Source organism: Protopterus annectens, chromosome 9.part0, assembly GCF_019279795.1.
Source record: "Protopterus annectens isolate FY-2018-M chromosome 9.part0, PAN1.0, whole genome shotgun sequence".
Taxonomy (NCBI): Eukaryota; Metazoa; Chordata; order Ceratodontiformes; family Protopteridae; genus Protopterus; species Protopterus annectens.
In genome coordinates this window covers 583187209-583210730 of record NC_056743.1, presented here as the reverse complement: position 1 = coordinate 583210730, position 23522 = coordinate 583187209, and the positions used below count along the sequence as shown (strand labels likewise).

The window sequence follows — 23522 nt, the reverse complement described above, 5'->3', positions numbered from 1 at the left end:
AGTGGAATCCACTTTGGGTGCAGAGGCAACTCTCGAGCTCCTGGCACCATCCATACCATCCAAGCAACCAGCAGCTGTGATGTCCTGAGCAACTAACTGATGTACATTAGGAAGTTAAGTCATAGTGGCTATAATGTATGTCAGCAGCTTAAGAATGTTCACTGCAACTGTGGTGATGTGCATCTTTGTGGCCTGAAGCACTTGGCCTACGTGGGTAACTCTACATAATGAATGTATATTCAATGGAGTTCTCTGCTGTTAAGTTGTCATATGTGGGGCAAATCAGTTTTTCTCACCCTTAAGGGTGTCTTACTTGTAAACTCATAGGGGTTTGGGGAGTCATTGGAAGCTAATCCATTAAGGGCACTGTGTGGCCCATGACAAAGGAGGGGACATTGCAGACTGGATTTTCTCGGGTTATCCTTGTTGAGGAGCTTGTTTACCTCCAAGCTTGGGAGGGTTAGTACTCAAACTGTAACCAGTTTTGTTAACGTTTGAATTTTTTTTGTTTTACTGTTGAGTGACTTCTTATAGTCTGGGTTTGTATTCTCATTTTTGTTCACTGTTTGTTGTAGGTGGGGTCCCTGCCAGTTAAACTAATTGAACTAGGTTAATTGATATGAGTTTGCTAATATGTGACTGTAAGCAATTTTGCTTCATTTGTGGGGATTATGTCCAGCTCAAATAATATCAGTAGGCTGCATAGCCTGGCAAGTCTTGCAGAACATGAAAAGACAGCAAGTACATTCCTGTTGCAAAGGGAAAAGCATGTGACTAAAGCAGGTATTTATATCTGGGGGGGGATCCCAGAATTGTGCTGTGTGGTCATAATTGTCAGTCTTGAGGGGGAATACTCCTACAACATTGTGGGATGTTTTGAAAGGACCCATACATCCAGGGTTAAAGTCTTAATAAGGCAGGAGATGGTGCTTTTGGAGAATAGTCTGGCAGAGAAACAAGCTTAGCTAAACAGCTTGAAAGTGAGAGGCAGACCACTGTACAGAACAGCAGGGGGGGGGGGGTGAGTGAGTGAGTGAATCTACATCAGGAAGTACAGAATCTTCTACAGATGTATAGGGAGATTTATTTGGGAAAGTTAGCTTCCTGTGCTGCTGTAACTTAAAATAGGAAGAAAATTCTGAGTGATTGCAATCATATCTGCAAGAGCTGTACGGTGTTCCTGATGAACTTGTTCGGGGGAAGGTGGGAGTAGTGAGACTGATGATATGAAGCTCCCAAATCTGACAGAAAGGGAGAGAGCTACGTTTATTTGGCCCCTACAAGAGGAGGAGGTTCAGTACCAGGTTAAGAAACTCAGGCATAGAAAGAATCTAGGGCCTGACTCTAAGCGGGGGCCGTATGGATAGGGAGATGCATCCTGATTTTCAAGGACAGGTCGGGGGGGGGGGGTTGTTCTCTCCTTTGTGGATACTCGGCAACTGTTTTTATGTTGTTGAAGCTGAACAACCTAAAGAGGAGTTAGGATCTTGTTGATCCATAACACCACTCAACACTTATTGTACGATTTATTTGAGTTTGTTGGGAATCTCATTCAAATTAATCAGTGCAGCTTTATTAAGGGTCAAAACATGAATGATTCTATCCATAGAGTCTTATTTTAACATAGCTTTCAAACACAATGTCTATACTTTATTTCTTTGATGAAGACTTCTCATGATGAAAGTCCTTAACTTACTAAGAAGTAAACCGAATGATTTACACCTACAGGAGGAGCTTCGTGAATGCTTATTTATCTGATTATTAATTTAATTTTTTTTTTACCTTGCTAATAGTGGTTAAGAGTACCTTAGCTAGAATTACAGCTTACATGTCAGTTGCATTACAATCCTGTAGCACTGTAAAACCTTAAAAAACTCCAGCTATACTCTGTCGCATATCGTCTACTCAGAGGCGATCTTTGCTTAACATACAAGGCCATGTCAAACATAGATCTGCTGGACATGCTACACTTAAAGAAATCCCAATCCCTCAGAGCTACACGCTCCAGGGATCTAAACCTTGTCATCACAATAAACAAAACATGCTGGAGGGATAGGTTCCTGACCCAGAGACTCCCCAGACTCTGGAATAGATTGCCCATACATGTCAAGCAGTGTGCCTCTTTAGTCCTCTTCAAAAGGAACCTTGACGATTGGATGGGAGAAAGGAAATTCACCCCGGGGATCACGTCAGTCTCCCTGCTAGACAGGGGTCCAGGGAAGTAAATAGTGTGGGAAGAAATAGCCTGGGAATTGTTATGGCTAGGCTTGTATAGGCCCTAGGGCTGATAGCCTAGTACCAACCTATGAACCAACCTACACCAAATCCAGTAGTTTCTTTACCATCATCACCCCCCCAAGAATGACAGTCACCAAAAGATACATCTCCCATGAAGGGCCCCTTGTCTCCTGTATGCATTTTCACCACTTCCATTCATAACCAGTTTCTTTAGGAAAACAAAAATGTGCAGAATGGTCATTCTCATAGCCCTCTTCTGGCCATGCTAGATATGGTCCCCTGTTTTGTTGCCTCATTTCAAAAGGTAATTTCTTCTTCTGTAGCACCCTCAACTGCTCTCTTATCCATCCAGCTGCCTCACCTAAACATTCAGTCTTTCCACTTGACCACATGGTTTCTCTACTTCCAGTAATGGCCATGGACCATTCTCAACCCTCCTGATGATCTGATAGCTGCCTCCCAGAGATCAATGATAAGCAAAATTCACAAAGGTAAATGGAAAAGATTCTCTGATTGAGTTACTCAATGTAATACAGACCCCTTCTCAAGTCCTGTATCTGAAGGGCATACCTTTCTAATAAGACATATTCAGAAAAGGAGCTAGTTACTGTTCGATAAAACTGCATCTGGCAGCTGTATCTTATTTTCATGGGGGCTTTCCTTTTTCCCTAGATTTTCAAAAGGTATGTAAAGCATTTTAAAAGGAGTTTTGCACTCCACGCCGCCTTTGGTTTGCCCTGCTGCTCCTTGGGATTTAAAGTTTATAGTTAAGAAGTTGATTAAGCCTCCATTTGAGTCCAGAAATTCTGCTGATGTTACATTTCTAACCTGTAAGACTGTCCTGGCACTATGTTCATAATAAGAGTTTTACGGCTTCATGCTGTCCTGCCAAACGTCCTTATCTGATATTCTATCTAGACAGAGTCATGCTATGGTTAGAACTAACCCTTTATGCTGAAAGTGGCCACTCACTTGAATCTGAAATAGGATCTCCCGGAAGCCTGTTTCTCTCTAATTGATCAAAACTATACATGTTGTAGTTCTATCCTCGTTTAGGATACATAAGCCAGCTAATCATCATCATCACTCTATCAGGAGTCCCTCTCTTGGGGGCAGGGTTTATGAGATAATAGAGATTGACCTTGCAAGGAGTGTCATTGCCTAGAAAAAGGTGCCAAGCTAACTAGTGTAACATTTTGCATTGTTGGGACAGAGACCAGATAAATCTAATGTTCTGGTAAGTACATAACTTTATATTTATTTGCTCCTAGTATTGGAAATGTTTGGATTTCCGAGTGACTAGATAAAGTTTCTGCAAAGTTTTTTTTTTTTCATTTGGTTTTTGTGATGGGGCTCCTACAGTGGTCAAGGTAAGCAGATATAGTTCATGCCTAGTCAAGCTGGTACAAGGAGTGAGACAGGGATGTCCATTGTCCCGTCTCTTATTTGTTGTGGTGATTGAAGCCCTGGCAGTGGTTCTCAGAGCTGGGGTCAACATTCAACAGCATGAAAGTATGGGGCAGAGAGCATAAAGCAAGTGTGTCTGCAGATTATTTTTTGGTATTTGTACGAGAACCAGACACCTGTGTATTTAAATGTGGGAATTATTTCAAGAATTTAAACAAGTAGCAGGATGCATTGAGAAAACTACAATCCTTTCATTATAAACCACCACATCATATTACAGAGGTGATTCCACTGTAGTGGGAGAAGACTGGGATTACATATCTATGGACAGAGATTGGTACAACCAAATCAAAGATGGAGTAGGCTAATTTCTCAGGTTTTGTGTACAAGTCAAAGGCTTACTTAGATAAGTGGAAATAGTTATTGCTCCCAATTGAACAAAGACTACTAGTTGTATGGATACCACTGTCTGTAGAGTGGCCTTATGCATGCCATAGCATTGGTCTGATGCCCACAATGGAGAATCCTAAGGCAATGGTTGAGATTAGTCCTAAAATTAATTTGGTGACTTTCTAAGGCTCTATCTTTGGGTTATTAATACAGGCCTGTATGATTTGGTGGGATAGGACATACCAAGGTAGTTCAGTTAGCAGTTTGTTTACGGTGCCAATATGTGGGCATTCAGGACTTCCAAGAAGGCTACATATTGAGCAGCAGCTTAATTTCAGTTCTTCCAGTCTGAAAACTGAAACTCAGAAAAGACAGCCAGTAAATGTATTTTTGGGTAGATTTCTGTAACTGGTTAGTAAGTGCACTGCCTGGATGCCAGCAAAAAGACATTCAGAGAACCTGAAAGAAAATCAACCAAGAATCCTGAAGCTGTTCATCAAAAAGCAGTTCAAGTTCCAGCTTTGGTGCAAGACATGGCTTCCAGTAATCTAGAGGAAAAATAAGTCAAATGCACTCAGAGCTGATTAAAATAAAACACTGATGGAGTACATCGACTCAAACAACAAAAGGCTAGAAAAGATGGAAGAAGCTTTAAACAGATATTCAGATGAGGAAGAAAAGGCTGGCTTAGTATGTAACTGCTCAAGAGGAGATGTTTCAAAAAATGGTAGAGTTAGAGGAGAGAGTGCATAGGGAAAATATGTGATTTTCTGCTGTACCAGAGAAACTGGAAGGAGCAGACTGTATTCATTTTATGTTAGCACAAGTAAGCAACTCAACTGGTACTCCACAGCAGGGGTTGTTAATTGAAAGGTCATATCATGCGTATGCCCCAAACCTGGCCATTCGAAAGCAGCCCACACCTTTAATAGTAAAGATGCAATCCTACCAGCAGAAAGAGTTGTCTGACAAAACTGTGGCAGAAGGACAAAGTACTAAAAGTGGGAGACAGTAGAGTGTTTGTAGAAAATGATTATTCACTGTACATCAAGGAGAAGTAGAGTAACTTTATTCCAGCAATCAGGGAAATATCGAGAAGCAGGTGTGAGATTCAAGCTGCTGTATCCAGCTATTTTCAGAATTTTTTTTTTCTTGAGGGTCAGAATCATTCTTTGATGCAGAACATGCTAAGGAAGAAATACAAAAGTTTGTCCAACAAAAAGTGAGCTATGAAACAGAAGGGATTTCTGCTTCTTATTCTTCTGATAATAAAGCTCATAGAGAGGCTATGCCAGTGAAATATTTTCCAGTGTTCCACAGGAAAATGTTTGAGAGAGAGAAAAAAAGCACAAGAGTTGACTAGAAGGACCAGGAGTATATTAGAAATGAACCAACCACTGGATTTGGGAGATGAATATCAGGAAAAAAAACAGCAACTCTGAAACTGATGAATAACTGTGGCATTGCAAGGCATTAATTACATTTGTAAAGTATGATGGAACAAGAAAACCCAGAAATGTTGGACTTTCATGACTTTGTTAAACTTGTAGGAGACTCCAAAGCATATGCCCTACTTTGTGTCATTAATGTTTGGAAGAACATGTAGAAGAGGGGATGAGGAAGGAAAGAGTTAACTGTAAGTGAAACTTTTTTTCTTAACAGTATTTTAATAATACATGTCATATACTGTATGCTATAAAGTAAGTTTTTTTCATTTTTTGTGTGTAATAGAGATACTAAATTAAACAAGTGCCCCTATTTTTCTCCTGTCTTTCTTTCTTCAGTTTTAAAAAACAATAGGCAGTGCAATTAAAAAGAGAAGAAAGACTGGATTGATATGCTTTTTCTTATCTTGAATCAAAAAGGAGGAGGCAGAAGTAAAAACCAAGATTCTTTTATTCCACAACATGAACACTTTTGTCTGAATTACATGGACTTCATCTGAAAAAACTGCCATTGTGCACACACCTCTCTAAGTACAAGTAACAAGTCACACGTCAAGTTAACAAAGAAGCTGGTTAATTAATGTGCCCTCTCTGCAATTTAGAGAGTCTTTTGCAGTTTTCTGAACAAATCATACATATTGTATTTTTATGACATAACTTAATTTTTGTGTAACCCAAATACTGTTTAAAAACTCTAAAGCACATAGTATTACTCTGAATAACACACTAAGCCTCTAAAAGCCTTAAACAAGTTTAGCTGACAAAATATAACTGAGAGAGTATAAATACTCTAACAGCAGTTCCTACACAGTTTATATAACTTATCATAATGACACTTTCCATATTTTCTTTAAATGGGAATGGTCTCACAGATGTATACAAAAAAAGAAAGAGTAGTGAGCTGTATTAAAAATGCAGAGTGCATTTGGAAAGAACTGAGCATGTGAATTTGATAAAATGAGGATTTCAGGATGGTTATTCAGCGGAATATCTGGGATAAAGAAAAAGGGGGGTGCTTTATATTAATTGTGAGGGGAGCTTCAATAGTGGTAGAAGAGGGGGAAAATAATACTGGTAGATTTGTAGTACTAAGGGGCTACTGGCAAGGGAGGAGGATTACACTATCATGTACTTATGTTCCACCTAAAACTGCTACAGTGGAGTTTAAGAAAAGTATGAGAGAAATAATCAGCTTTCAGCAGGGGAATATTACTTATAGGTGAGGACTGAAATTTGATTTGCAACAATGAGGATGGATTTGGGGGGCCTAGAGGGGAAAATATAACAAAAGAGGGTGGCTTTTTGAAGAAATTTATAAAGATATTTGGCATGGAAGATTTGAATTCAGTAGTAAGAATATGGAGAGAATTTACATTTTCCCAAAGTACAAAAACCTGGACTAGGCTAGGCAGGAACTATATTTCAAAGCAACATGTGTATTTAATTGAAAGTTTTGGCATGCATGCAATAAACATTTCACATCACAAACTGATAACAGTTAAATAAAAATGCAGGGTAATGAAATAAAATGAGGCACTTGCGCTTCCCCACCTATCTGTTAAGAAGGGAGGAATTTAAGGAATGGGTAGTGGAAATTATTTGGGACTTGACAGAAATGTCTTCTGAAAATATAGCTACGGAGTGATATAAAATTGAAGTGGAGGTTAAAAATATTGTGGAAATGAAAGAAAATAGATATGGTCAAGAAACAAGAATTATTTATAGGGACTGACAAAGGTTAAATTATTTCAGAGCAGGAGAAATCTCACAGAACAAGAAGAGGTCCACTTTATACCCAATGTCACTTTTTGACTGACGTTGGACTAGTTCTGTGTACAATGTCACATGTACCTCATATTGGCTGTAGGCTTTTGTATATGGGCCAGACATTCAAAGCCAGCAGTGGACTCCCCCATGTTATGTAAGCAGAGGACTCCCCCAATTATATAAGTCAGCACTAAAAAATTAAAAGCACTACACCCTCACAAACTCCCCTTGAGTACCTCGTTCCCCATTGGCCCTTTTTTTCAATTATAAAGGAATTCCCAATACTATTTTAGCATGTGCAAAGGTCAGTTGTCAATCTCCTCTCCGGTCCAGCTGGTGAATCTGGGAATGAGGCAATGTTACAACTGCCTCATGTACACAGACAACCCTCTCCTCCTCCCAACAAATTCCAACACATGTGAGAGATGCAACCATATAGCCATACTGGAGGCTAAGCTCTCTCAACTCAGTACTGGCGAAACCAGTCAGGAGGAGAAGGAAACCACACTCACTACAATTCCAGTCTCACATAGACCTACCACGACAGCAAACCAAACACATAAACACACAAAAACATACTCGGAGACTCTAAATAAAAATCTGCCTAAGCAGCAGAGACCTCCAAAGCAGACACCAAAGCAACCGCTACCCCAAAACAAAACACGTGCAACACATAGCTCACAAAGCCAGTGTGCTGAACAGTCACAGCCCTTAAGGCTAAACAACACACCTGATACACTTGTAATAGGTGACTCTATCGTCAGGCACACTGACGTCCCACTCACCAGGCTGAACAAGGAGAAGGTCACGGTGAGCTGCCTGTCTGGCGCTAGGATCTGCCACATAACACAAGCACTCAGGTCACTCCAAGGCAAGTACAAATATGACTCAGTCATTGTCCATGCTGGTGTGAATGACATGAGACGTACCTCCCTGGACTACATGAAAAGAGACATAGAGGAGCTCTCTGAGCATGTAGCCCAGGCCGGTATGACCCTGACCTTGAGTAGCATCTTACCCTCACTAAGAATGATGCCACAATATGAAGACAAGATGATCCATTTCAACAATTGGCTTAAGTATTGGTGTCATTCAAAGGGGATCCAATGCCTGTCAGCCTGGGATGACATGCTCGACAAGCCACGATGCTTCGCTAGGGACGGCTTGCACCTGTCACCCCTGGGCTTTCGGATATTGGCAAAGGCTCTTGCTACCCCCATAGTGCCTTTTTTAGGCAAGGCTCAAAAGACAAACCCACCTCCATAGGTATCACAAGGGATAAGAAACTAAGAGCAATGCTAAGTCTAAACCTCAGGATGCATGCACTCGAAACTCTCCTTAGCATGGAGAACATTGATATATGTGCAGTAACAGAAACTTGGTTCAAGGCTCCCGAGAGCACCCCAGCACTACCATGTTATAACTCATACCATGCTTTTCGGCCCCAAAACTTGGACCGAACCACAAAAGGAGGGGGAGTATCAATATTCGTCAAAGATACCCACACTTCCAGGTTGGTGGCACAGCACAAAGCATCAGAGACTATCCATGTGCAACTAACAGTGGGTAAAACTGCCTTCCAGTTTATAACCTGCTACAGACCACCCTCCCAAACCCAGGAACCCCATTTGGCCTTTCTGAGAACACTGGAAAATATGAAGGTCTCTCCAAACACCATTATATTGAGCGACTTCAACTACCCAAACATAGACTGGGAGCGTTACACTAGCTCCAACACCCTAGCCCAAAGGTTCCTAGAATTTATAAACTCAAATGCTATGGAACAACTTGTTACCACTCCCACAAGAGGGGAAAACATACTGGACCTGATCATCACCAACATGGGGACTCTATGCTCCAGACCAGAAGTGTATCCCTCACTGGTAAGATCAGACCATAAACTAATCTCACTGGATATTCACATCCCGACTCCATCCCCTGCCCTGAAAACCACAGTGAAAAACTTCTCTAAAGCAAATTTCACACTCCTCAAAACCGAGGTGGAATCCTTCAAAGCCCCCGGGCCTGTGGAAAATACGGCCCAGACCGCAGAATCCTTTATAAGCGCATTCTATGAACACCTTCAGGAATGCATGGATCATGCAATCCCAAATAAAACCAAGACCCAATCCTCCAAAGGCAGACGTCCTGTCTGGTGGACCCCAGCCATAAACAAACTATGCAATAGAAGGAGAAAGCTACTACATGATAGAGCAAAATCCCAAAAAGGGAAGGCATCTCTGATCAGTATTAGCAAAAAACTACGGGCACTCATAAAATCGTCTAAGGCCAGCTTCGAGAGAAAAATTGCACAGGACACTAAGGATAATCACAAGGCTTTCTTTAGTAATGTTAGGAACCTGGGTGGGAATTCCAAGAATATGCTCAGAATTAGTCCAAAATGACAAAAAATACACCGAACCCACAGACATTGCCAACATCCTAGCTGACAGGTTCAGCACAAACTCCCCCCCCCCCCTCCCCACCAAAAGGGCAAATATCTATCCCAGCAGAGTGCTCTCCCCCTGACATCTCAGATGCTCAGGTAAGAGCTGCCCTCTCCAAAGCAAAAAACACAGCATCAATGGGACCAGACGGTGTCCCGGGCTGCGTCCTACATGAACTCCAAGAAGAGCTAAACCCAAACATAAAACTACTGTTCAATCTCAGCATTACTACAGGATATGTACCCAAAGAGTGGCGTACAGCAACAGTGGTCCCTCTCCACAAAGGTGGTGCCTCAACAGATCCTGGAAACTATCGCCCCATAAGCCTGACTAGCTTGGTCTGCAAAGCTATGGAAAGGATCATCATGGACCTCATAAATAAAGATATTGGGGACCTACAGACACTGGATCCTACCCAGTTCGGCTTTGTTAAGGGCAGATCATGCCTCTTAAACCTGGTTGATTTCTTTGAAACAGTCACCAAGGCCATTGACGAGGGGAAGGTGGTCCACACAGCCTACCTGGACTTCGCAAAAGCCTTCGATAACAATACCCCACTCGGGCATTCTAGATAAGCTCACCAGCTTAAATATAAACCCCTATGTCACTAGATGGGTTGCAAATTGGCTCAAGGACAGAACCCACATGGTTAGAATTGCTGGAGCCATGTCAGACTCCAAACCAGTTACAAGTGGCGTCCCACAAGGCTCAGTCCTGGGACCTCTCTTGTTCGGTATATATTTCTCGGAGGTACAGGCCAACACGGAAGGACTGTGGCTGACCAAGTTCACAGATGACTGCAAACTGGGCGCCATAATAGACTCTCCAGCCGACACAAGCATCTTCCAAAAGGGCCTCATAGAAACAGACAACTGGTGCCAGAGCCATGGCCTCAAGCTAAATGGCACAAAGTGTATAGTCATCCCCTTTGGCAAAAACAAAGTGCCCACAAATTACCACATAGGTGGTAATCCATTAAGTACAGAAGAAGTAATTAGGGACCTGGGGACCCAAGTTGATAGCAATCTCTCATTTGACAACCACGTGGCCAAAGTAGTTAGAAAAACATTTTATTAGCCCACCTAATCATGAAGGGATTCACATCCAGATCAGGGGAGGTCATCGTGCCTCTTTATTCATCCCTCATCAGGCCCATAATTGAGTACAATGCCCCTTTTGGGATGTACCTTACCAGACACCTGCAGCAACTGGAAAGACCCCAAAAGTACCTCACCAAGAGGATCAAAGGGCTCAAACAGATGCCATATGCTGTCCGGTTAAAGAAACTCCAGCTCTACTCAGTGGCATACTGCCTGCTAAGAGGTGATCTGTGCCTGACGTATAAAGCCATGTCCAACCCGGAATTAATGGACATGCTGCACCTCAGAAAATCCAAATCCCATCGAGCTACGCTCTCGAGAGACTTGAACCTCAGCACTGAAATAAATAGGACATGCTGGAGGGCCAGATTCATAACCCAGAGGCTCCCTTCACTCTGGAATAAAATCCCAGTCCAGGTTAGGCAGAGTCCCTCATTGACTCTTCAAGAGGAATCTTGATGAGTGGATGGGAGATTGTAGGTTTACCTTGGGTATCACTTCTGTGTCACTGTTAGACAGAGGCACAGTATACTAACCTCGAAAAAGGGCATAGCAAAATTAATTTAAAATGGGTGGCGAAAGCCAAACACACTCTAGGCTTATAAATGCCCTAGAGCAGATAGCCTAGTATGAACCTATGAACCTATGAATACTGCAATGTATGAATACAAGGACACCAGTGATGATCCAGAGGGAAGAAGAATATACAAAAACAACACTCTTATTTGGGGGGGGGGGGGTCTTGCTGCAGAGAAGGCATTCAACAGAAGTAAGCTGGGATTTTATGAGTAGGACAATGGAAGCATTTGCATTCCCTGATAAAATTATAACATTGATAAGGTTGATAAATGAGGTATCGGAGACGAAAATTAAAATGGGGGGGGGTCCTCTTTGATAATTTCTGTTTGAGCAGAGGAACCAGACAGGGGTGTCATCTTTCCCCTTTACCTGCATTATATTTAGAGCCACTGACAAAGAAAATAAGGAAGTCAGATAGTCAAGGATATAAGGCTTTTCCCCTCGGGTCTCCACTGAAAAAGGGTAAATTCTTACCCAGCTGGAACAACCTGGTTAACAAATGCGAAATAAATAAATAAATAATTGGCAGGGTTGTCAAGAAAAGTTGGATTTATTTGCAGATGATTTTTTACACCTGATAAAAACAGAAAAGGACATTTCAGTGTTGTACATTCTGAGATCATTTCAAGTCTTTTCAGGATACAAAATTAATGAAGATAAAACAAAGGCAACAGTTGTAAACTAAGTGCCCACACAGCTCGGTTCAGCAATATCCATGTTTATGGAAACATGATAAAATGAATTACTTAGGAGTATGGATTAAAAATGATTCTATTAATGGCAGCTAAGTATATGTTGGAAGAAACTAAACAAAAATAATGCAAAAACTAAGAAATTGGAAGCTCTGTCTTATGGTTATGGGTAGCTCTAGGGATCTAAACCTCACCACAACAATAAATAGGATGTGCTGGAGGGATAGATTCCTGTCCCAGAGACTCCCCATGTTTTGGAACAGGATTCCAATCTACATTAGGCAAAGCCCCTCACTAACACTCTTCAAGAGAATCGTTGACGAGTGGATGGGAAACAGAAAATTTTCCCCGGGGATCACTGCAGTGGCTCTGCTGGACAGAGGCACAGGGAACTAATGGCTCTGCTGGACCGAGGCACAGGGAACTAATCTAAGGGGGTGGCAAAAGCCAACGCTAGGCTTATATATGCCCTCGGGCAGATAGCCTAGTACTTACCTATGAACCTACAAGATACAAGCAGTGCAAATGTTTGTAGTCCTTTTAGTTTTATACACAGGTCAGGCATATTTTTATCAACTAAAGGAGAAGTTGTGAAAAGCAATTAATAAAGAGTTGAAAGATTTTATCTGGGAGGGTAAGACTTCGAGTCAAGTGGAATAAGAAAAGGTCCACTTAGAACATCAGACTTGGGCATCTGCAACTGAACATATGCCAATATGGCTTGTTTTCATTCATATAAATGTATCATTTTCCAGTAGTGAAATTTGTGCTGGTGCCAGAAGTAAGGGGTAAATGCACAATTGGTAGAACTCAGAGCTAAGCATGAGCATCTTTGACGTAGTTATCACCAGTATAGGTGAGGTTACTAGGGTAGAATTTAGAGTTATCAATTAGCAATGATGATACATGGTAAATTACTGGGACATTTTAAGGAATCAGATGTCTAGGACTGTAGGAAGAATCTTTTAGAAAATGTGAAAAGTTCTGGAAGGTCACTGGAATAGAAGAAGATTTAGATTCCCTTGTCTGCTGCCCACTGGGTGTGAGTTTACTGTCTCTAGGCCCTGCTCACCTAGACAGTTCTTGCGAAATATGTGGTGGTTTTAATCCATGAGCTCTTGCAGACGACACAACAAGTTGGTATTGAAGGGCTATTTTCCCCTTCCTCTCAGTCCACACCCTCCACTTCAGGGGCTCAAATCTCCATTAGAAAGTCCATGTGGGCTAGGGAACACAGGATGCATCCCTCTGAGCGCTCCTCCCTTGGAGCCGCCTAGAAAAGCATCAAAACCATTGGATCCAGTGATTGTGGACCTCGGTTCTCCATGCTGCGACCGTCTTCTCAGAGCTGGGTGTTTTGGCTCGGAGCCCTCCTCCCAAGGAGGCCTCACCCAAGCCAGTGTCCAGTCCACCTTCTACATCCTCCTCCTTCAGTTCTTCCCGTAGCTTGTCTGAGCCAGAGGTGGATAGAGACTGATGAGATCATTTCTCAAGGCACAGCTGTGTTGCTTACAGAGCTGCAGGGAACCTGGCATCTGTACAAGGCACCTCTAACTCTTGCTGCACAGCTACGAACAAATGTGAGGCTTATATACAGGTGAAATGAAACAATTTTAAACTAGTCTGCCAATAGTAAATCACAGCATGATCCTTTCTTGAGCAACCCCCAGCTCAGACGAGGCTATATTGAAAACAAAGATTACAGTAATGTGTTTGCATAACTTGTTACCAATTATAACAACTTTAAGAAGTTTCACTTTTATGTGTTACATTTTGTTGTTAGGAAAATTTTTAATGGTGATACAAACATTTTAGAATGCAAGGAAGTCAAATGGCAAATAGCATTAGCTGTAGTTTAATCGGACTCATTGAGTCTGTTAACCTTAAGTTGTCTATTAAGGGCACAAAGGTTATATAATTATTTACACCAGTACATTTTTTTCTATATGTATATAAGGTGTTTTAACTTTTAAATGTGAATTACACAAGTGTAAAAATATATTATTGGTGATGTAACATCCTGTGGAAAGGGAATTGATGTAATTTTGTTAAATCATGACATAATTTGTTAGTAACATATTTAAATGTTAAGCAAGGGGCATATTCTTAGTTCTGATAAAATTCTAACAAAGAACAAAAGCTTTAAATTACAATTTCCCTCTAGTTTGTTGATGTTTTATCTTTGTTTCATTCCTGTGGAGTGTTGCTTGAAATTTTAAGTAAATTTTTCACTCATTTGCCATACCAGTTCCAGTTTTTTTCTTGATGTATATATTACATTGTGTACGTATATAATAAATAAAATAATAGTTTGTCATAGCTGGGAAATTTGTATTTTTAAGCAGGATTCTTTTTTTTCTCTATTACAAATTACAAGCTGAGGCAGTACACTTTTGAGTGTAAGCATTAGCAGATTAATCTTGTATGATCCTGTATGTCCATTTTGAACACTAGAACCCATTATTGTAGATGGCATTTATGCAGCACTGACATGCTTTCATAGCTTTAAATCCTATCCCTTCACTCTCACAATGCACCTGACTTCCCTGTTCAATCCAGATTTCATTTGCTGACACAAAGTATCCCATGGCAGTCGTCCTTTTGGGCTTATTTGTGGTGAATTTATATGAGTAATAAGTATAACTCATTAAGTAGTTGGATAATCCTTGTTAGTAAAGATGGCTGTTTTTTCCTTCAGAAATGTTTTCCTGCCCTGCTTCCTCTTCCAGTCCATTGCAGTAGGCCACATTTAGAGTGTGACAACTTTCCTTTACAGGGAAACAGTCAATTAGGATTGCTGCTATGTACTTGTATCTTGTCTGCTGCCTTTTTCTTAAGTTACTGTGTGGTGTAGAGTGTTGAGGTTTTTCTGTTATTACGATTGTCTGGTACAAGATGGCCAAAGATGTCAGGCTTTAAAAAATGCCATTAATCTTGACACAATGTCCCCCCCAGTATGTGTGCCTTGTGATGGAATATTTAGAGGTTCATTGCAAAGTCTACTATTGAGGGTAAAAAATAAAAATAATACTGTAAGGCCTTTGGCCCTCAAGGAACAGAAGGGAAGTCAGGAAAAGGGGTTCTGCCTGCAGTGATCAGAAAGGAAGAAAGAAGACTGAAAGAAGTTAGGCCATGAAAAGAAACAGATGAGAGTCCATCATCCTTGAAAATAGTGAGAAATTACTTAAATGCAGCTAGACCAGGATAACCTCCCCCAACACCAAACAACTGTAGACACTGGATGTCGTAGCTGGAGGTCACTATTTTACCTGAGCCAGCCAAAGGGGAGGACTTGGGAGCTTCTGTTCTATACAGGAGTTTTCTAGATAGAGAACAATGTCATCTTCCTCTTTGTTCAAGAGATCTACTCTGGAGGTATAGTGCCCATTGATGCAAGTGGCTTGGAAATAAGTGATGACGGCCTTTTTCAAGGCCTAAATTGAACTTGATGTCTTCTCTAACCGATCTCCAAAAAAGTTAATTGTTTCACCTGTGGAAAGCAGATCCCACACAGAGACTTTCATTCTTACTGCATCACTTGTTTGGGCCCAGATCACGACGTCTCTTGTTGCCAGTTCTGTGCCCTCTTTAATGTGAGAACCATTCACCATAGAGCTCTTTTTGTAGACAATTATTTTCGTATTCCGTCTTCGAATTCTGATATGGCATCCGTCAGCCAACAATCTGTTGATATTCAGAAAAAAACATAAAGATAGAGACAGGCTACACAAGGTTAAGCCTTCCGATAACACTAACGCTAAGCAAGTCATCAGTTCTCCGGAATTCAGTGAGGTGCTTTTACAGCCTCTGAAACCTGACTCGCTTTCTACGCAGGCCTCTGACGAGACCCTTTCGGAGTCCGGTATACCTCAGAAGTCCACTTCATCTTCATATGCTTCTTCCCCAAGCTTTGTTTCAAAGCCAACTTTAATAAGGACAGTGTCACCTTATTAAGTAACCCAGTATAAAGTAGTGTCAGATATCTTCAGTCAATCAGTTAAATTACTGGTTTTCTTTCCTGACTTTTCAAAAGTGAATATAAGATGTTCCCAGGCATCTGAGATTCTGTTTACGTAGAACCAAAAATGACAGAAAGGATGATCAGCTTTTCTTGTCTTTTACTCAAAACAGACTGGGCCATTAGATTTTCAGTCAATACGCCAAGTTGTTGGTTGTTAGACTGTATTGTTTACTGTTGCAGTTTTCTAGTAATAGGGTAAATATTCATCGTGTTTCACTGTTGCAGTCATTACAATTGGGTTATCCTGCTGGCAAGCTACTCGCAGTCAGCCTGAATTCCAAAGTCTAGGTCCGGTGTCGGTTGCTGTCGCCTTCTCCCTGACGTCAGTGCGCCAGAGGTGTAAAAGATGCAGCCAACGCCATTTTCTTCAGTCTTTCTTGCTGCGCGGTGCCCGAAGCAAAAGCAGTTCGCCATTGCCGGTCAGCCGACTCCTGAGATTTTCAAGTTCGAATTTCAGGTCTGAAGTCTTCATTAAAAGCTAAGTACCCCGTTGGGGAAACTTTTTTCTTGCTCCAGACCAATGTCAGAAAAAGTTAATAATTGAATTTCTTGTGGGAAGCAAATACCTCATAAGGATTTTCATTATTACTGTATTCCTTGCCTAGGCCCTGACCACGACGTTGCTAGTTGTCGGTTTTGTGCTAGAGTTAACCAACGAACTATTAAGCGTCGGTTCGACTTTGCATTTCATTACTTTGGCAGATGATTTAATTATATAATGCCGTCGGAACAGCCGACTACCGGAGTTTACAAAAAAACGCAAAGAAAAGGACAGGCATCCGAAGTCCAAAACAGATGACGAGGCTTCTTCTAGGCCAGTCGTCGGTTCTCAGTGAGGCGCTTTCGCAGGCCCTGACAACCTCTACTTTAGAGCCACAGGCCGATACCGATTCCCACGTGGAGTCAACCAGGCCTACAGAAACTCAAGGTATTGGACCTTCGGAAACCATTTCCTCAGATGTGTCTGGAGCCGCTGAGCAGGCATCGGCTTCTGAGGGCGTTTTCAGACCTACACAATTATATGTTAAAACGACTTCAGCTTCAAAGGCAAAAACTAAAGCAGCTTTAAAGACAAAGAAACAAGTACAACAGCCCCATGGACAGGCTTCCATGCCTAAAAAACAGATGCTCAAAATGGCCGAAGACCTGATTACTTTGATCAGGGGTTCTCACCCCCCTCCTAGCAAGAGGCCTAGGCAAGAGATAGAATATGAATCTTCAGATCAAGTTTCCATTTCATCTGATTCCTCTTATGATCAGCAATGCTCTCTTCCTCCTTATGAGGATTCTGATGCTGAAGAATCTATCCCCTCAGCTTCTCCTCCTGTGGATTATTTTTTTGGGGAAACACTGCATACCATGAGGGAGCATTTCCACTGGGAGAGCCAAGATTATTCAGAATCTAAGAAAAGGCTCAGAGACTTTCTTTTACTGCCTCAGCACAGGCCCCTTGCTATCCCACCTGTGCTAGACATTGTAGCTGATGTATTTTCGGAGTCCAGTCTGACTCCAGACTCCTTACTTCCAGCTCCTGTTAAGCCAGACAGATACTACAGGGTTCCAGACTCCCACAAATTTCTTTTTAAAAACCCTGCTGCTGACCCAGAAACTATCTCTTAGGGTCCCAAGGGGGTCAAGGCTTCCACTGCAAAAAACCCTACCCCCTCTGACCGAGATTCCAGGGCACTGGACAGATGGGGTAAAAATATTTATACTTCTGCTACCTTGGCTATAAGGGCTTTAAATTGTCAGTTTCATATGCTTAAATATCAGCAATACATAATGTCACTGCTTAAACAGAAAATGTCGACAAATTCTGAATGTGCAGCAAATAAAGAAATGCAGGATTTATTGCATGCAGCTGAACAAGTTGGAAAGCATACTTTACAATGTGGTTTTGATTCTTTGGAGGCCTCCTGCAGAGCCGCTGTTACGGGCTCTGTCATTAGGAGGCATGCTTGGTTAAAGGAACAGAATCTGCCTGATCATGTTAAAGCAAAATTACTAGATGCTCCATTACAGCATGATACTTTGTTTGGTGTTAAAGCAGAAGAGGTGTTGAAGAAATGGAGGACAAAGCCAAATCTATGCAGACAGTCAAGGATTTCTTACAGGTACAGCCTCCACGATTTAGCAGACACTGGCCTACAAAGAATTGGTCCTTTCCAGTGTCAGACAGGCCACAAAGAGGCAGATACAGACGCCCTAGAGGCAGATCCCAGCCCCAAGGCTCATACAGGTCTAAACAATGGGGTGCTTCTACCTCCAAAAGCGGAGAAGACAATTTACAGCCATACAGAAAGCAGTCCCAATGACTTCCCCCTGCCAGCGCCAAGCACTTATCTACTGGCAGCTCCTTTAGGGGGAAAACTACCACTGTTTTCTCAAAACTAGCACCTAATCACCCAGGACAAATGGGTCTTGAACATAGTGTCACAAGGTTACAGGCTCCATTTTCACACCCTGCCAAGGCCAAACGGTATGCCAGACCTGCCAAAAAATCAATGGGCAGAGGCACAAAAACAAGTTACATCCCTCATGGACATGGAGGCCATTCAGCAAGTACCACAGCAAGAGCAGGGACAATGATTTTACTCAAGACTTTTCTTGGTGCCTAGCAAAGACAAAAACTTGGAGGCCAATACTGGACCTATCTATTCTAAACACATACCTGGATATTCCAAAATTCAAAATGTTGACTTTGCAGCAGCTTCTGCCCATGCTGGGCAAGAAGGCTTGGCTTGTAACTTTAGACCTAAAAGAGGCTTACCTGCATGTCCCAATCAGACAATCATGCAGAAGATACCTCAGATTCATAGCTGGCTCAATGCACTACCAATTCTCTGCACTGCCCTTTGGCTTATCTACTGTGCCCGGGGTCTTCACAAAATGCCTGGCACCAGTAATTGTATTTTGCAGACAAAGAGGAATACAAATATATCCTCACTTGAACGACTGCCTTATTCAAGCAGAGAACAAGGACATACTACAACAGCATCTGGCGTTTGTAAAAAGGTTATTAACATGCCTAGGGTACACAGTAAATGAAAAGAAATCAAAACTTGTACCCTCTCAAGAGATAATATTCCTGGATGCAAGCTTAAATACAACTGCCCAGATGGCTTATCTCACCAGACAAACAAAGACAACTGACTACTTATTTCAAAAGGTTGGCAACAAACATCCAGTTAACTGCAGGAAAAATTCTGCAGGCTTTGGGCTTCATGGCATCCTGCATTCTGCTAATTCCATATGCAAGACTGCATATGAGGAAACTACAATGGTATCTAAAAAGTGTTTGGACTCAACATTGCCACAGCCTGGAAACAATCATTACACTCATTCCCTGCCTATAACAGGAGTTTCAATGGTGGGCAAAGGCCTGTCACCACAACAAGGTGCAGCCATTCACCGTACCCCCAGCCAGGAAAACATTGACCACAGATGCATCAGATTACGCTTGGGGGGCCCACATGGCAGGAAGATGTGTTCAGGGCTCATGGTCCGCAATCCAAATGCATCTACATATTAATCAAAAAGAGATGCTAGCTGTTCAGAATGCCCTGACAGCCTTCAAGGATATACTGCATCCAGGACAACTACTGATAAAGACGGACAATACTACAGTCATGTGGTACATAAGCAAGCAGGGAGGCACACATTCCTACCCCCTTTGCAGGCTAGCCATGACTTTGTGGGACACAGCACTGACTTACCAAGTACATCTGCAAGCACAATTCCTGCCAGGAAAGATAAATACTCTGGCAGACGAACTAAGCAGAAACCTCATGGATCCCCACGAGTGGAAATTGGATCCACAAGTCTTCAACATGATAACAAGGAATTGGGGATGCCCGGAGATAGATCTATTTGCCTCCCCTCACAACTGTCAACTACAGAGATTCTGCACAAGGACTTATCACAAGCAAGCATGGAAAGTGGATGCTCTATCTTTCAGCTGGAACAACTTAACAGTATACTCCTTTCCCCCACTGCCTCTCCTCCCCAAGGTACTCCTAAAGGTCAGACAAGAGAAGCCAAAAATGATACTGATTGCCCCAGACTGGCCCCGCCAGCACTGGTACCCAATCCTAAGGAACTTGACTCAATGCCCAGCATGGGCATTGCCTCAAATTACTCACTTACTGACCCAACAAAACAATCAGATCCTGCACAGCCAACTCAGGACCTTAAATCTGGCAGCATGGCGGATAATGTAATTTTTCAAAACACACCTCTCTCTAAAGCGGTTATGGAGGCCAGGAGGCCCAGTACCAGAAAATCTTATGCAGAAAAATGGAAGAGATTATGTGCTTGGAACCAAACACAAAGAATTGACATGATTGTACCAAATATCCCTCAGATTTTGCAATACTTAAATGAGATGCTGGACAAAGGCCCTATCCTTTTCATCAATTAAGATTAATGCTTCTGCCATATCAACTCATTACAATACAGAACCACCTCTTTTTTCTCATCCTTTATTAAGGCTGAGGAGGAGGAGCCAAAAACTTACGGCCTCCAAGGAGATCACCAATGCCTGCATGGGACCTCAATTATATCTTGGAAAAACTCACTCTGCCTCCTTTTGAGCCAGCTGCTACAGCGGACATAAAATGTTTATCATGGAAAACAGCTCTGCTCCTATCAATAACCTCTGCAAGACGAGTCTCAGAGCTACAGGCACTCATGGCTGTGGAACTTGTTTATCATTTTCAGTCCAGATAGGGTTTCTCTAAGGACAAACCCCACTTTTATGCCTAAAGTAGTGTCCAGTCTGGCCCTCAACCAGACTATTCATTTGCCTACCTTTTATCCAAACCCACAGAATAAGGGTGAGAAACTTCTGCATTCTTTGGACATACACAGACAGCTGCGCTTCTGCTTGGACAGAACCAAAGCTTTCAGAAAGACAGAGCAATTACTGGTAGCATATGCTGCAGGATCACAAGGAAAGGCCATCTCAAAGCAGACTATTTCAAAGTGGATAGGTCACTGCATTCGTCTCTGCTATTCTCAACATGGCAAATCTGTACCTAAGGGCATTAGGCCACATTCAACCAGAGCAGCAGCCTTCCTCAGAGGAGTACCAACCAAAGACATTTTAGAGGCTGCAACCTGGAGTTCAGTGCATACTTTTACAAAGCACTACCACTTACCTCTCTACTCCAAATCCAGGGCAGGTTTTGCCACTGCAGTTCTGCAGGGCCTCATAGCCGCACCTAATTCTATTTAGTTCCAGCCACCCAACTTTAGCTTTGGGATTCAACCCAATTGTAATGACTGCAACAGTGGAACACGATGAACATAGTACAGTTGTGTACCTACCATAAATGTAGATGTTCGAGTGTATTCACTGTTGCAGTCCAGGTCACCCACCCACCATCCCCTTATCTTTGCTGGATCTTATCTGTACTTCTCTATTTCTATATAACCTATGTGGTGTATTTGCTTGTAGATGAAGGAAACTTGTTACTTAGTGCATGTATGCTTGTTGACATATTTTTAGCCTAACCTTTTGGCGGCACCTGACATCTGGGGCAAGAAAAACTGTAGAAAATGGCATCGGCTGCATCTTTTATAACCCTGGCGCACTGACGTCAGGGAGGAGGCGACAGCAACCGACACCAGACCTAGACTTTGGAATTCAGGCTGACTGCAGGTAGCCTGCCAGCAGGATAACCCAATTGTAATGACTGCAACAGTGAATACACTCAAACATCTACATTTATGGTAGGTACACAACTGTACTTTCTAGGTAAAGTAGAACTCACACAGATTTGTGCCAACCACCTTAAGAAACTTGCACCAAGGTAGCACACAATAGCGTCTTTAATAAATAAACAAAAGAAAACAGTGGTAAGCGCTTTCGCAACATTCAACTGAGTGTTGTGAAAGCGCTTACCACTGTTTTCTTTTGTGTATTTTTTTTTTTTTGTTCTTACTTCGTGTTTTTATGCACCTTGGTTTTGTTTGATAGTACCTTAAGAAACTTGTTAGTAGATGGCATTTGTGCTGCTGCAACAATGGTACCACTGGACAGTTTTTCAAGTCACTGTAAGCTGCAGGTTATCTCAAGATCTGTGTCTTTCTTCAGGAGCATCCTTCATGGTATTCTGTCATGCTTCCCCAGACTTGTAGCTGGGCACTTTGCTTTCTGGTTTGAAATGGGTGGCTTGGATCAAGTAAGATACAAAAGTTATGAACTTGCCATAACATTACATCTTCAAGACCAGTGTCTGTCCTCTAGAATATACCCTCCTTCCTCCCTCCTGTAACTGATTTCTGTCCCCTCCACATCAATCAGTTCCAGTTTTTTTACTTTACCACAGACCATTAAAGGAGGCAGTTTTGTAGTTGGTATTAGATAGGGAACGTAGATGATGATCTATTAGTGTTCATTAGCAAACTATATGTAAAGAAGAGAGGGAGCTCAAGCTTTGTGTAAAGCCTAAAGATGCTGGATTAGAGGTGCCTGGGGCAACCAGTCCTACTCTGAAGTGGACATAAATGGGCCATGAAGATCTTACATGGTAAGGACATAAACTTTTGTTTTATTTATGGATGGAGTTACTGTGAACCTGGAAATACTTGTTTTTCAATTCATGCATGAGCTAGGGGTGTATGTGAAATTCTTTTAGTTTGTAAATGAGTATGCATGGACTAGTTGGGAAAGTGTATATATAAATGGAGAAGCTGGTTGTTGATTCTTTTAGCATTTACAGGAAGTTTTTTTGTTTGTTTGCTTAGTATACTTTTGTGTATATACACACAAAGCTCTCAACCTTCACTTTCTACAATGTGAAAATACTGCCTATTTTTAATTTAAATCTTATGGGTGAAATGCATGATACTTGTTAACATTTTCTACTGGGAAGTTCGCAGCATGTTTAAAATTAGTTATTCCTTAATTACAAAAACAATTGAATTAACATGATTCAGTATTATTTAGGGATTTTATTAAAAAATCTTTAACAGTGAATGAGATACAAACCAACCCTTTCAGTGTGGAAGAGCAAACTTTTAAGTCTCAAAATGAGGTAAAGTTGAGGTGTGTGTGTATGTGTATAAAAAAAAAATTGGAATGTTTTTTGTTAAAATTGTGTTTGTTTGACTAAACAGATGGCGGACAGGTGTGTGAGATGGAATATTCCCCAAACCCAATTCTTGGAGTTACTGTATATAATTAGCAAGGAATGTGGGGATGCAGGGTGGGGCTTGCCCATTGAAACATTTTTTTGTTTTCAGGTATTGCATGTGCTGAGATGGTTTCTTAACATATACATAATAATGCCTCCATATTTATGTTTTCAACAATTTGCTGTGTCAGCTGACAAGGACAAGCTGGGAAGTTAACAAGATTCACTTGCTAATTTATGCACAGATGTTGATAGTGCTTTATTTGTTTGCCCGCTTGGAGTGTATGTGGAAGAGAC

The 23522-nt window shown here is 41.7% G+C and overlaps 2 protein-coding genes across 2 annotated transcripts in view; one reads left to right on the top strand and one right to left on the bottom strand.

The window, feature by feature from the left end:
* The window catches only part of LOXL2 (lysyl oxidase like 2), an 836537-nt gene that overhangs the window by 78869 nt on the left and 734146 nt on the right, over positions 1–23522 (bottom strand). The gene's annotated exons all lie outside the window — the stretch shown is intronic.
* R3HCC1 (R3H domain and coiled-coil containing 1) overlaps positions 1–23522 on the top strand; it is a 682694-nt gene that overhangs the window by 657743 nt on the left and 1429 nt on the right. The gene's annotated exons all lie outside the window — the stretch shown is intronic.